Source organism: Nicotiana tabacum, chromosome 23 (assembly GCF_000715075.1).
Source record: "Nicotiana tabacum cultivar K326 chromosome 23, ASM71507v2, whole genome shotgun sequence".
In the NCBI taxonomy this organism is placed as follows: Eukaryota; Viridiplantae; Streptophyta; class Magnoliopsida; order Solanales; family Solanaceae; genus Nicotiana; species Nicotiana tabacum.
Window position 1 is genome coordinate 38,778,960 of NC_134102.1, and position 17,149 is coordinate 38,796,108.

A 17,149-nucleotide genomic window follows, 5' to 3' on the forward strand; every position below is an offset into this window, starting at 1 on the left:
AATGTTCAGCAAAATCCTGTCTCAATTAAGTTTTAACCTCACAAGATGAACCAATTTAAGCACGTGAAAATATGCAAGAATGCGTAATGGATTGGTCCTTAGGAGAACCTCCCTCGATTATTTTGCTAACTAGGTTTAATCAATAATTCAACTATCCTCTTTCGACTACTAATAAGACTTAATGAACTCAACAAATAATATAAGGCAAAGATGTCAAGTTATGCCTCTCACGATTTCATGAACAAGTGAATATAGATGCAATAATTAATTCATCCAAAGATGCTTCAATACATGAAACTAGAGTTATAATCCACAAACAATCATCAATACACCAAATCCATCGAACCCTAAAGAGAACTACTCCATAGATATGGAGCAATTCATCACAAATAAAGTTAAAGTAGAGGAACACATAAATTCAATCCAAACTCGTGTCTTGAGTGAGGAAGGAATGATGAAATTCTTGTGCTCGTGTTCTTCCAACTCCTCCTTAGCCTCCTTAGGTCGAATATGTGTCAAAAGTCCCGAAAATATATTTTTTCATGTATTTATACCATGTAGGGTTGATCCCAAAAGAAATCACCTTCTCCTAGCCGAAATAGGATTTTCACTCCGTAAAACATTCACAAGCGCGCCACATGTGGCGACGCACCATGCGGAGCATTTGTGGGGAAATTCAGAGAGACAACATCTAACAGACAACAGCTTTTGCACAAGCGAGCTCCTTACGTGCCGCAACAGTGGGGAATTCTTAGAGTACAGACCAAATATCAATTTTTGGCGTCCAGACTTGGTCCTCGACCCCTGAACACAGTCCCGTCTTAATCCCTTGGGATTTTACTCAGACTTCAAAGCTCCAAATCACTTGAATTCATTCCATAACTTTTACATAGCCCGAAATCACTCCTACAAGGCATAAAACACACAATAAGTGCAAAACTCTATCAATTAAAGCTCAAACACAACTAAAGTGAAGTAAATTAGAGTGCAATAAGCGACTAAAATACGAGATTATAGCTTACCATCAAGCACTTCAATCAGGGCTCGGTCTGCAAGTCCAGTCGAGCGAGAACTATCAGCTGCAACAAAAGCTCCCATGTCCATAGTGTAGGAGACCTCATTTGGGGGTATGCTGCCATGGTACTGATGAATATTTCATGTGTGGAGTCAAGGGTAATCAGCTAAGGCACCGCCCCAACAACCAAAGAACAACAAGTAAGTCCCTCAACCCCTTCCACCTTGTTATATGATGTGTTTGAATGAGTATGACCATAGGGACCATGGGATGATACTTCTTTACATGTTTGGACCTCCAACCACGCTAAGCTTAACTCATATGGGAATGACAAGGTGAGGTTGGAATAGGAATTGGGAGGGGGAAGTCACAGGTGTTAACCCAAGGTTAAAACATGATTTAAGTAATTAGGAAGGGTGTTTAATGGGTCATACATATAATAGAAAGGTGTGGGTGAAGGTGTATGCCCTTTATCACTCTGTAGGCGTATGTACGCAAGCTTTCATATGTAAGGAAAATCAAGTCACTTTTAATTATGTTCAAAATGCCATTTTCAATATCCAAGTATGGGCAAACGTGATCAGGATGTTTCACGAATGTTACATGAGGCTGAAGGGTGATGCTAGAAATTTGAAGTTCGTGGTTTGTATTATTTTTTCAAAGTAGAGGTTTAGGATGGGAAAGTGAAGTTGCATGGTGCTCATAATGATGCACCCTAGTATGTCGAATGACGACTGGATCAAGTAGTGGCTATATGTATAGAAAGGTGTTTTGTGGAGTATAGGGCCCATGGAGGCCATGGTTACCGTGTATTGGGTTATTGTCACACTGTGTGGTGCCTCGTATGTAAAGAGATATAAATCCCTCGTGGGATGGTCCAAAGTTGGTGAAGCATAATTGATAGGGGCCAGAGCTCGTTCACTAAACTATGTAGAAAGTTAGGATAATCACATACTTTTTGTGTTTTAAAGGAATGTTAGGACTTTATATTCTATGAGTTATGTTCAAACTTGTACAATTTATGAAAATGCCCCATTTTGAAAATATAATATATATGATGTTATAGTTGGTGTTCTTTGGACGTCTATGGTGCAATGTGGTGTTATCTATATGTTGTTAGGATTGATTTTTGGGATTCTCTTGATAGGCCTAGTTATAGGGGAAACTTTACCGTAATTTTTGAAAATATGTGATATGTTGGATTTTTTAGGCGGACTCTACTCCTCATTCGAGGATGAATGATTTTAAGTGGGAGAGGATGTAAGGTCCCGCAAAATTGTACCTAGAACCCGGGGTTCGGGTTGCCGAGGTAGGCTAATGTGTTTGGTTGTTGTAGATAAGCTCGCCGCTGTACGGACGTTTTGAATCGTGCAATGCGTCGGGGAGTTGGGAGAATAATATTTATAGGGCATGGTATTTATGCGGTCCACTATGCGATTGCAGAACCACTTCGTGGACCACAGATCGGCCGCAGAATACAACAGAAACAAAGGCCAGTTTTTGGAGCTCATTTTGGGGTCCATTATGCAACTGCATAATCATTTCCTGGGCCGCACTTCCGTCGGAGATCCAGCATGAGAAAATTCCGGCGGGTGATTCGGTGGTGCATTGTGTGACCACATAATTGTCCATTTGTGGTGCACTCTGCGACCACATAGCTGGGTTTGGATGGTTCATTTTGTGTTTTTATAACCCGACCACTTTTTTATAAAAAGGCATAAAAGAGTCATTTGGGAGCAAATATCTGGTATTTTAGAGAGAGGGAAGAGAGCTAGAGAGAGAAGGAATGACACTAATATCTTCATGCTTCAAATTCTTGCTCAAGCTTTGGGAATTCAAGGGAGGAAATCACCAGATCTTCATCTAAGAGGTAAGGTTCTACTCCCTAGACCTAACTCTCGGGATGGGACTAAATGTAGGTAATGAGAAGTTTGATTGTTAGGTGTGGAAGTTGTTCTCTGTACATGCATGTACCCATAAGGGTGGTAGAGAGGTTGTTGAACTAAAATGGGTGAATGATTTGTTGTGGGATGAAAGGGTTCCACCATAGAAACCTTGTAGTAGAATGGCACACATAGTGCCTCATAAAATGCCTAAATGAACTGATCACATGAACTTCCTCTAGGTTCATATGGTGATTTGTGACTTGCGATTATGGTTGGTTGGGGTCCTCAGAGGTTCAAAAATATTGAAATACTTAGTTCCTAACTAGAGGCCTTAAGTTACGAGAGTTGACCAAAGTCAACATTTTAGGTAAACGATCTCGAATTGGTGATTTGAAGGACCCGATAGGTTTGTATAATAATTTTGTACTTATGAGGGTCTTGGGCGTTATTCAGACGTATCTTGTAGAATTTGAAACTTGAAGAACTTAAGAAAGTTCATATTTTAGTTTGGATATTGCTTTTTTGTTGTGATGTTTCCATATGTGTTTTAAGCCCCTGGATAAGTTTGTATAAGGTGTATGTATTAGTTTGAATGATTAGATGGGGTCCTGGGGGGGGGGACCTCGTGTGAGTTTTTAGAGTGTTCATTAGCAATTTTAGGATGAAAAAGCTAAAACAAATTAAAGAAATTATTGAGGCTAAGGTAGACGCTTCGTGCCCACACTTTGTTGCAGAGGAAGGAGAGTATGTGAAGGGTGACTCGACACGTCCTAGGTGGAGTCAATGCCTTGGCACATTGTTGGTGGAAAATTCAGTATTTTCCTATATAAACCCATTTCAGATATAGATTGTATTTTATTATTTTGGAAGCTACACAACTTTATTTTGGAGATTTTTGAAGGAGATTTCATCCACATCATTGGATAAGGAATTCATATGGATCTATGATTATAACATGATTATGTTATTTATTTTGACTCTAAATCAAGGAATCAAAAAGATAAAAATAGTGTTTTTGACTAGAAAGTTCAAAAAGTGTATTTTGTGGTTTTGAACATGGATATGGACTCGAATTTATAAATTCATCACATAGTTGGACTCATAAAGTAATGGATCAACGAGATCTAAATTTTATTTTGGGTTTTGACCATGTATGTCCAGGTTGACTGTTTGTTGATTTGTGAAATTTTGTTAATGGTTGAAACTTTATTGATTGAAGTTGATTTCTATTGCTTTATTTGAACTTACTAGTGTTATTTGGCTATATTTTTGGACGTTAAGAAGTCGAGGATAAAGAAAATTGTATTTATGAAGGTTGAAGCCTACTTTAGATAAGTTAAGTATCCTGACTAGGTATAAGGCCCCATAAAATTGTATCTAGAACCCGGGGTTTGGGGTGCCGAGGTAGGCTAACGTGTTTGGAGGTTGTAGATAATCTGTGTGGCAAGCAAGCTCGCCGCGATGCAGACTTTTTGTGTTGTGCAATGCGTTGGGGAGTTGAAGAATAATGTTTGCAGGACATAGTATTTTTGTGGTGCACTATGCGACCGCAGGACAGGTCGGCTGCAGAATGCAACAGAAACAAAAGTCAATTTTTGGAGCTCATTATGCGATCCATTATGCGACTGCATAATCATTTCGTGGGCCGCACTTCCGTGGTAGATCCAACATAAGATAATTCCGGAGGGTTATTTCGTGAAGCGTTATGCGACCACATAATTGTTCTGCGCGCCTCAGAATACGCGCGGAGTTGTTCATAGATGCCCAGTTTTGGAGGTCAATTTCGCGGACTACATACTTGATCTGCGGCACACTCTATGACCGCATAGCTGATTTCGGAGGTCCCATTTTATGTTTTTATAACCTGACCTCATTTTGATAAAAGTGCATAAAGGTGTCATTTGGGAGAAAAAATCTTGTATTTTAGAGAGAGAGAAGGGAACCAGAGAGAGAAGGAATGGCACTAACTTCTTTATTCTTCAAATTCTTGCTCAAGCTTTGGGAATTCAAGGGAGGAAATCATAAGATCTTTATCTAAGAGGTAAGGTTCTACTCCCTAGCCTTAATTTTAGGGATGGGACTGAAAGTAGGTAATGAGAAGTATGATTCTTAGATGTAGGACTTGTTCTTTGTGCATACATGTACCCATAAGGGTTGTATGGAGGTTGTTGAACTATTAATGGGTGAGTGGTTTGTTGCGGGATGAAGGGATTCCACCATAGAAACATTGTAGTATAATTGCACACCTAGTGCTTGATAAAATGCCTAAATGGACTGATCACATGAACCCCTTCCAAAGTATAGTTCAATTCTGTCATATCGCTAGTTGATTGGAATTGCTAGAAGCGTTAGGGCATTGTGGTAATCTAAGGGAAGCTCAAGCAAGGTATGTTGGATATACTCCCTCCATAGAATCAGATTCCATGATCTCACTATGAACTCCATGTTCGGTTACCCAAAGTACCAATTCTTATCATGTTAGGTTACCTAAAACACACGATTTATCATATGCATATATGCTAAAGTCTTCTCTCAATTTCTATCATTATTCTCTCCTACGAAGGTACTTCACATGAGGTTGACTTAACGAATGTCTATGACTCCAATTTATGATTCAAATAAATTGGGTATAATTTCTTTGAAAAAGTTTCCAATGTGTTATAAGATCTTACGTTCTCCTGAGTAGAGGCTATGGTATTCCTAAATATTCTTAATGTCCTATGGTCACCCATGGAAAGTAAAAGGAAGTGATAGTATGAACATGAAAGGTGGCCACTTGCCAAAATGAGAATCATGAGGCATTGTATGTTCCAATGGTTTCAATCATAATATGCATGCTCTAAAATAATAAATGGAAATGACTTCGATGTTAAGTCCCCAAGAAACATGAACTTAGCTAATGACCTTAAGATGACAAGAGAGTACATAACGAGATGAAAAAGAGATGTCCTACGTTTGATAATTACGAACCTTATGAAAAAAGGAATTGGGTCCATGCGCTATTGAAATCTACTCATTGATTTACCATACATGTGCTAATGTAATAAGTTGTGTTTCTCCACGATGAGCATGAACATGAAGTATTCCAATGATCTGTGAACCTACGACCATAAATGTAATGTTAATCATGTCGCCTTTAGTTTATATATGGTCATGTCCATAATGATGTATAGACGAACCCTATGGACAGTCTATGAAACACATGGGAGTATAGTATAGGTGAACCCTATGGACGGTCTATGAAACACATAGGTGTATAGTATAGGTGAACCCTATGGATGGTCTATGAAATGAATTCGTGTATAGTATAGGTGAACCTTATGGACGGTCTATGAAACGCATACGTGCATAGTAAGAGAGGGCTATGGACGATCTGGTGAGACGCATAGGTGCATAGTAAGAGAGGGCTGTGGAGGGTCTGGTGAGACGCATAACCAGCACAAAAAAAAGGGTGCCAATGTCATTGTCTGTGGTTGGTAAATAGTGTACATTTATGTTATACGGGTTGTATCCTATATCATGGCTCATGTGGCTCACCTGTGTACTATCATATAATTTATTTAATAGCTTCTTGATGTGTCTCATTTACCTCTCTTTGAGCTACCTCACTTCTATTAAGATTTGTGTTTGCCATACATACTAGTACTATTCCAAATGTACTAACATCCCTTTTGCTGGGGATGCCACATCTTTAATGGATGCAGGTGGTTCCATAGCAGGCGACATCGATCAGTGATAGAAGTACACCCTCTTCTCAGCTAACTTGGCGAGCACCACTTCGTATTGGGGTCATGTGTCTTTTCCTTCATGTGTATATTTTCGTGAGGTATAGCCGAGGCCTTGTAGCCGGCAATATCATATCACTCTTTGTATAAACTAGAGGATCCGTAGACATAATGTGGGTTGTATTTTGATATGGGTAAGTCAAACTTGAAATAATGTACTTATAACACATGCTTCCACTTTTGAACTATGAATGTGTAATATATTTTGAAAAACAAAAATTTATGAATGAACTTGCTAATGGTAATGAAATTTGTGTTGTTCATGTAATCTTCTCATCGTCTAGTTAATGGAATACATCTTCACTTTATTCATGGGTAAGGTCGGGTAGAAGGAATCGAGTAGGCTTGCTTGATTGGGATATCTCGGTTGAGCACCGATCGCGCTCCCCAAAGTTGGGGGTGACACTAGGCTTGATTTGAGGGAGTTTTTCCTAAAATGGACTTGTATTCAAATTACTATGTGTTTAGAGGTGACTTTTATACGTAGTGACAAGCGTATTGTGGGCGCCAATGTTTCACAATATTTATGGGAAGATTTTAGGCTTCTTTTATTCCTTGTATGAGATATGTTCTTCTTGTTTGATGCCTTATTTGTTTGGATGACTACTTGAAAAACATTATTCATGCTAGAGTCATGTATAGGTTTTTGATCCTTATTTGGACAATATGAGCTATTTTGTATGCTGGGGTACAAGTTGTAGTTGTAGGCATACTTATATACATGCATTATAACGACCAGACCGAATTTTTTGAGTTCTGGCATTTTGTTATGTTATTTGAGACTTCGAGTGGCTTCATGGTATATTATGATTTCCATGAATGGTTAGTTTTGATTTTTGAGTGGTTTAGGATTGACTTAATAGAGTGATTCTCAATTTTAAAGCATTAAGTTGAGAGAGTTAACCAAGGTTTGACTTTTGAAAAAACAACTCTGGATTTAGGTTTGGATGTTCCTAGAAGGTTTTGGCTTTGTTTGTCGAAAGTTGGCAATTTGAAGAATTCAAGAGTTCATATGTTTAAGCGGGAGTTGACTTTGGTGTTATCGGACTCCTATTGTAGTTTCGAGACCTTGGATAGGTTTATTTGATTGATTGGGACATGTGTGCAATGTTTGGTTGTGATCCAGAATATGCAAGTATAATTCGGATGCATTCGACAAAGTTTGAAGGTTTCAATGTTAAGAGAAGGATTTTGATCTTCGCTTCTTGGTTTTGATGTTTATTGTGTTTTTTGAGTGTTTGGATAAGTTTGGAAGATTTATTTTGTCTTGTTGGTTTGATTGGATGGGGTTCCAAGGGGCTCATGTGAGTTTCAGACTATTTCGCTTGAGCTTGTATTGCTAGTTTTTGCTGGTATTATGTATGCATTGCGTTCGCGAGATAGGTGTCGCGTTCACGAAGAGGATAATGAGTTGGAGGAGCTTCTTCATCGCATTTGTTTTAGTTGGATTGCATTCCCGGTAGGTCTGGGCAAGGAGATCATCGCGTTAGTATGGCCATGGTCGTGTTCACACAGAGGGATTGGGCTTTGGGAGTTTTGTTCTTCGCGTTCATGGGTAAATGTCCGCATTCATGTCTTGTTGAGGGAATACCCCTCAAGGAATGACCTTAGGCTATATATGCCTTTTTTGGATTGTGCTTTTTATTTTCATGCTTTACATTCTTAAATGAACTTCTCGAATCATGCTAGAAATTATTTGTAGGGCTTGATTACCTGTTTGGTCATGATACTCGCTTCTGTATGGCGTACCCGCCTAATTTGAGTTGTAGTTGTACACTTCGCACATGCATAAATTGTAGCACGCCACTTTCCTCAGTCCATGAGTATGTGATTTGATATTCCTTGACTGTATACATGTATTCTTGTATATGCTTCTGTCATGCTCCTAAACCGAGGAGATGAATAAAGAGGAAATGCACTCCATTAATCAACACCGAAAAGATTTCATTAATAACGTCTATTTCATTCTCATTAGCAGTTTCATTCATAATTTCCAAAATATTGCGCGTTTATAGAATAAATGAAAAACATGATTTCCAAACACCAACATTTCTAGTTTAATTCCCAACATCATACACCACCCACAACCTGTCTACGGAGCCTCTAAGTATAACAAAAGAGTAATATGGAGATGCCGACAACAAGGCCCGAGCTATACCTCAAACAAAGTACATGTGAAAAAAAAGATACATGACCTCGAAATGAAGTGGGCCTCACCATGTCAGCTGAAGAGAATGTACCGCTATCACTGATCAATGTTGCTTGCCGAAGAACCAGCTGCATCCATTAAAGATGCAGTGCCCGCGGCAAAAGGGACGTTAGTACCGTCGAATAGCACTAGTATGTAAAGCTAAAAGTCCTCTTTCAAAATGGAATATCCATATAAGAAAAGGCAACACATAGAAACAGCAAGTCACAATCAATAATATCTAAATGTCCAGTTAAAACATAATAATTTTCAAAATATGATCTTCATATAAAATTTTCGTTGAGAGATCATTAGCACCGATATACCAATGTTCACAATACCAATGTTCACAGTACCAATGTTCACAATACCAATATTCACAGTATCAATATTCACAATACCAATACCACCGTACTTTTACCACGGAGTCCGATCACGACCCGATCGGCTAGGCCATCTCATTAGAGACATCAACCACAATCACTCTCAATACTAATACCACCGTATTTTTCGCACGGAGTCCGATCACGACCCGATCGGCTAGGTTATCTCCTTTGAGACATCAACCACAATTAATATCAATACTAGTACCACTGTAATTTTAGCACAGAGTCCCATTCACGACCCGATCGGCTAGGTTATCTCCTTAGAGACATCAACTACAATTAATATCAATACCAATACCACCATAATTTTAGTACGGAGTCCGGTCACGACCCGGTCGGCTAGGCTGTCTAATTCGAGACATCAACCTTTTTATACCAGTCAATCTCATTCCAATTAAGGGAAATAATTTTATCACATCAATCTCATCCCAAATAGGGGGAATAATTCAAAAAAAATAACATAGGTGCAGATGTATTTACCTCATCACTTGCACAATGTATAAATCTCCACTAGTATTTTCAACCAATAACAACAACAATATTTCCTTAACTCTTTTGGCCATTCACAGGATTCGTTATTCAAGGCACGATGGCCATATGTGATATTCCAAACTTTCATTTCGACCCTACCATGTATCATCATCATAAATATCAACATACATATAATATTCCGGAAATCACAACTTTAAGTTCATTAGAAATGAACAATTTAAGCACAATAGATATTTTTCTGAGAAATGAAGTAAAATAATTGGCAATTGATGCGCAAGTTAAAATCATCAACAAATAACACACCATTTATTCTTGATATATTTTTCCCCACTAAGGGCAATACATAATTTCCACTCACGAATATGTAAGAACGCAAAACACATTGAAAATACTCACAAATCATAGCGTCTGTTAAAACAGCCACATACGAGCATGACTTTTGTTCATAAGCTGTTAGGCAATTCTATTTTCGATATCAATTTTGGAACAGTTGAATCAAAGCCCATTTCATAATCTTTCTCACATCATTTTATTTCATTGGCACCATTGGCCACAAGTATAACTTTCACTCTTGGCACATTGGCCATACTTTATATTCCCAATTCACTTATTTCACTTCCATCCATCTTTATAGATTATCAACAATGAGACATTTCCAATCAAAACTTTAGGTACACATATGAGCAATTAAGAGTCTTAAGAATCTTGAGATTTCCTCACACGATTTGGAATAGCTTTCATTTGAAATACGATTCAAAGCCACGACATTTTAATGCGCAACCCATACTTTGAAACTCAAGGGACCATTATGGAATTCGATTCTAAGAGAGAAAGTTTAGCCAGCATACCTTGATGGATCTCTTTAGCGATATTAAACCCCCCCCCCCCAACTACTCTGACAACTTTAATCTACATCAACATAATTCAATTGGACCAATATTAGTAAAAGTTTTCATGTTTTTGGTCATTTTGACATTTTATCAAACACCTAGAGTGCATAGTGTTCAACTACCTCTAGTAATGGTGTTTCTTCATCCAACAATACCTCCTTACCACCAACAAGAGATACTACAATATCCTTTGTCCACTAACTACTTCTTAGTACCATTATAATCATCAATGAACTCACATGTACCAAATATCACTAATTAGCTCATTATAATCATCTAGTTTAATTATTTATGTCTTCTAATCACCATCTCATAAGTGCTAGTACTTATTCCTTGATCATTTATTCACTATCAATCCATGAATATAGGTTTAAGGGTGAAATATTACCTTGTAGACCAAATCTTGAAAGTAAACTTTTGGAGTGTTCTTGAGATTTTGAAGAAATCCTATGGAATCCAATATAAAACCTTGTTGTAACTAGTGATTAAGAAGTGGAATCATCATAAAAACACACTTAGAAACTCACCTTTAGTATGTATTGGAAGCCTTGGCCGGATGGGTGATGGAGAGAAAAGCCCTAGGCTTGAAATCCATTTATTTTTCTCTCTCCCCGCTCATGTATTAATAGGTCCAGGTACAGTATTTTTCCACTGGTGCTATCCCTGTGCTATAAGTCTTTAGCTCACTGGTTTGCTAAAATCAGCTACAGTATTTTCCACTGGTGCTATCCCTGTGCTATAAGGCATTAACTCACTGGTTTGCTAAAATCTTCTACTTCCCTCTTGTGCTATAACTGCGCTATGGGGAGATAGCTCACTATATTTGCTTTAGTCTTATTGCTTTGAAATAAACATCCAAGGGTTCCCCCCTTATTACAACACTCAAAAATTAATAAAAATAGTTATCCCCAAGTATCCAAATAACTTTATTCACTCCAGTAATTCTCATGTGGTTCGGATCTAAATTAAATTGTATTCCTAAGCTCGAAATCAATCGAATTAGCAATAGAAATTCAAGGGGCCTTATACATTAGCCTACCTCGTCACCACAAACATCGAGTTCTTGGTAAACGTTTTACGGGGCCTTACATTCTCCACCGCTTAGGATTATTCGTCCTCGAATGAGGAGTAAAGCCCGCCCAAAACACCTAACATAATTCATATCCTCCTTTCACACACTGCAATCCCCCAAATATGACTAACTCCCAAATTTTCCAAAAAAACATCGGCAAAGTCTCCTATGTAATTAGGGCTATTCACCTGCTAGAGAATCGCCAATACTACCCTAACAACATATCCATAACTCAACAAAGCATCACAGTATGTATCAATAACACTGATCTCAATATTAAGGGCATTACATTAACATAAGTGGCATCTGGACATGAACTGTACATATTTGAATCATAACACATAGAAAGTATCTTTCGAACCACAACCATTTGGCTATATAAACAAGTCAGAATATTTTATTTCCACAACACTTTCGGCCTTCGAGGTGATCTCCTCGACTCACAGACTTAGCCATAGCACTTGACGGAGGCAATCTTAACTTCCAGACTTATCTAACAAAGATAAAAATTAAGTACCTCTCATAGGCCAATTATCCAATAACTTCACCTTCACTAGCTTTCACCGAAACGATAGACAAAGGATTTTCAGCTACCTTTTTAGACATAGACACATGAAACACCAGGTACACGGAGGACAATAAAAGGGACATCAACTCATAGGTTAGTTATCCTATTACTTCAAGATTCCATAAGGCTTAAGGTGACTACACATACTTTACCTTCCTTAACAATTCACCCAATATATTCATAGAGAAATCTTGAGAATAACCCGTTCACTTTCCTCAACTCTAAATCTCTACGCCGAACACCCAAACTAAACGTATGGCGACCTCCAACAATTAGTCTAAGATGTGTTAGCTTGAATATGACCATAAAATTTCCTATCCAATATATATTTGATCACAGGATGACGCTTCTTCTTTGACGTGTGACATATGGGAGGTATAATCGGAAGGATAAAGACATTAGCGTCAGTTATTCTTGAAAGACTATGAGTCATAAAAAGGATAACAACACTTGTTTCATTCCATAAGTGCCTTGCTCGGCAATAGTAGGCCTCACAAAAAGAAATGGCCAAGTACATGACACCAGTCGCCTCTTGGAATGTAGGGAAAATCAGTTTAACTCGAAATGAGAATATTTTAGCACCGTGAATGTGATATGAGTTTCAAAATACATAATGTTGCATTATGCTCTTAACAGTAACTAGCACACGGAATCTATGCCACAAGCCCATGAGGATGAAAAAAGAAGTTGAACACCTGTGAGATTATTATCATTCTGATAGCTTAGCACTTTACAATATTTGATCATATATGAGAGGACTAGAGATACAACAAACTTCTTTCAAATCAATATGCTCATGATATATGCTAGAATTTTAAACATCCACCTGAGGTTTGGAGGGAAAGGTCGCGGTAAGGATACTTAACTTTAAACCACACATGAGTGAAACCATTTAGCTAGTACATCATAACATTGGGGGTGAAATCATGTATTGGTTATAGAGAATGAACACTTTGTTATGAGCTAGACATGTCTCTGCCATAATAACTCTCACGCTGCAATACCAGTCCACTTCATGGGCAACTACAATACTAGGAACAAAGTGAGCTACTTACTGCAGAATGATCTAAGTGGACATGAAATTCATACTGAGATTGGTAAACAACAAGATCTCCCTGTGACGAATTTGTGAAAATCTCAAATTTCCCATAAACCTTTATACGGACAAGTGACCCCTTTCAATTGAAATTTACACATATGATAGGTGATGAGATATGCTCTCATGTTACTTGACAGTGAAAAGGATTCATCATAATATTCACAAAGGAGTGAAGTGATTGTTCAAACCATAGGAGCCACATACACCGGATAGAAAAAGAGTGGCTCAAGAAGGATCTCAACACTAGGCCGCTATACATTGGATTTGATACCACATACATAAACTTTATGACGGTGCATGCATAATAAGTGAGCAGATGTTATCAATTTGAATCAAAACCTTCTGTATGAAATTCATCCGTTATAGTCTCTTGTTGGGAATTTAGTAGGGAAGCAATGGGAAGTATTAACCTAGGGTTATAACTCATTCCAAGGAAATCATTATAGGACTCAATTCCTCAAGGAGTTGTAAATAAGAGAATTTGTGATAGAGTGACATCACGAATAACGCGTCTCGTTTAGAAGGATAGATACATGCAATGTTTTGTGATTCAACGTGTTGGTTAAGACCATATTTATGTAGGCCTCTTCAATATGGATGTACATATACAACAATGAAATAATGCGGTGTTCATAATGATGTACTAAGGAGTGACTTACTTGATGACTTTAGGTTGATAGAATAGTATCTTGACTGATGTCCCTCTATTCCCCATCCAAAAGATACATTAGTACCATAGTGACACACCCCTGAATGACATCTCATACACTTCACACAACGAGGATGGGGTCCGCTTAACTGACTCGCCCTACTAACCTGATATTTACCCTTTTTGCATACATCATAAACATTCCCCCTAGTCTTACTCCAAGCCTTCATGGTGGGTGTAACAATCTCTGTAATAGCTCGTTGTATGGACCTCTAGAATTTCCCAAATCTACGACCCTAACATGCTTCTGAGCATACTCACAACATGACGCCAAATGTTTATTCCCGCACATCGGCCAGATCGGGATGGGTGTATCCAACGTAGGGCATTTGTTCTTCTTGTGCCCCATCTTTCCATAACCATAACATATTTCAAAAATTATCCAACATAAGCACGAGTGGCTATTATTTCATATAAAACATTGCGGCTTATTGGTACAAACAACCCTCTTCCGTTACGTAGGTTCTCTCACCACATGATCTAGTGGCGTGGTGACATTAATAAGAACAGGGGCACTTCCCCTAGCAACTGGTTCTTTCATTTCCTTCTCGCTGCCTCGAACCCATGGGTTACTCATATGAAAAATGAGACATGACGAGGAAATTAGCTTCTTATCCTTAGCTCTACCGCATGATCAGGAGTATCAAAGAAGTGATAAATTCCTAAATGTCCATGTAGCCTCCTCATTATAGATGTGATAAACAGCACACCGATAAGAAGAACTCTACTAGACACGGCTCCGAGACATCCTAGGACACTTTAAAACCTGGCTCTGATACAAAGTTTGTCACGCCCCAAAATCGAGGAGCGCGACCGAAGCTCAACAGACCGAGCAAGCCTATTAGATTACCTTTTACCCAAACTCATCCATGAATAAAGATGAGATGCACTCCATTTATCAACACCGAAAAGATTTCATTAATAACTTCCATTTCATTCCCATTAGCAGCTTCATTCATAATTTCCAAAATATTACGCATTTATAGAATTAATGAAAAAGATGATTTCCAAATACCAACATTTCTAGTTCAATTCCCAATATCATACACCGCCCACAACCTGTCTACGGAGCCTCTAAGTATAACAAAAGAGTAATATGGAGATGCCGGCAACAAGGCCCTGGCTATACCTGAAACACAATACATGTGAAACAAAAGATACATGACCCCGAAATGAAGTGGGGCACACCAAGTCAGCTGAAGAGAATGTACCACTATCACTGATCAATGTTGTTTGCTGAAGAACCAAAATATGAACTTCATATACAATTTTGGTTTGGAGATCATTAGCACTGATACACCATTGTTCGCAATACAAAGTTTCACAGTACTAGTGTTCACAGTACCAATGTTCACAATACCAATGTTCACAATACCAATGTTCACAGTACCAATGATCACAATACCAATACCATTGTACTTTTAGCGCGAAGTCCGATCACGACTCGATCGGCTAGGTCATCTCATTAGTGACATCAAACACATTCACTGTTAATACCAATACCACTGTAATTTTAGCACGGAGTCCGATCACGACCCGATCATCTAGGTTATCTTCATTGAGACATCAACCACAATTAATATCAATACTAGTACCACTGTAACTTTAGCACGGAGTCCCATTCACGACCCGATCGGCTAGGTTATCTACTAAGAGACATCAACCACAATTAATATCAATACTAATACCACCGTAATTTTAGAACGGAGTCCGATCACGACCCGGTCGGCTAGGCTGTCTTATTCGAGACATCAACCTTTTTATACCAATCAATCTCATCCCAATTAAGGAGAATAACTTTATCACATCAATCTCATCCCAAATAAGGGGAATAATTCACAAAAATAACATAGGTGCAAATGTATTTACCTCATCACTTTTACATTGTGTAAATCTCCACTAGTATTTTCAACCAATAACAAAAACAATATTTCTTTAGCTCTTTTGGCCATTCACAAGATTCTTTATTCAAGGCACGTTGACCATATTTGATATTCCACACTTTCATTTCTTCCCTACCATGTATCATCATCATAAATATCAACATACATATAGTATTCTAGAAATCACAACTTTAAGTTCATTAGAAATGAACAATTTAAGCACAATAGATTTCTTTTCGAGAAATGGAGTAAAATAATTGACAATTGATGCGCAAGTTAAAATCATCAACAAATAACACACCATTTTTTCTTGACATATTTTTCCCCACAAAGGTGAATACACAATTTTCACTCATGAATATGTAAGAATGCAAAACACATTGAAAATACTCACAAATCAGCGTCAGTTAAAACAGCCACATATGAGCATGACTTTAGTTCATAAGTTGTTAGGCAATTCGATTTTCAATATCAATTTTGAAACAGTTGAATCAAAGCTCATTTCATAATCTTTCTCACATCATCTTATTTCATTGGCACCATTGGCTACAAGTAGAACTTTCACTCTCGGTACATTGGCCATGCTTTATATTCCTAATTCACTTATTTCACTTCCATCCATCTTTATAGATTATCAACAATGAGATATTTCCAATCAAAACTTTAGGTAAACATATGAGCAATTAAGATTCTTAAGAATATTGAGATTTCCTCAGACGATTTGGAATACTAGCTTTCATTTGAATTACGATACAAAGCCACGATATTTTAATACGCAACCCATACTTTGAAACTCATGGGAACATTATGGAATTCAATTCTAAGAGAGAGAGTTTAGCCAACATACCTTGATGGATCTCTTTAGCGATATTAAAACCACCCACTACTCTTACAACTTCAATCTATATCAACATAATTCAATTGGACCAATATTAGTAAAAGTTTCCATTTTTTGGTCATTTTGACATTTTATCAAACACCTAGAGTGCATAGTATTCAACTACCTCTAGTAATGGTGTTTCTTCATCCAACAATACCTCCTTACCACCAACAAGAGATACTACAATATCCTTTGTCCACTAACTACTTCTTAGCACCATTATAATCATCAATGAACTCACATGTACCAAATATCACTAATTAGCTCATTATAATCATTTAGTTTAATTATTTGTG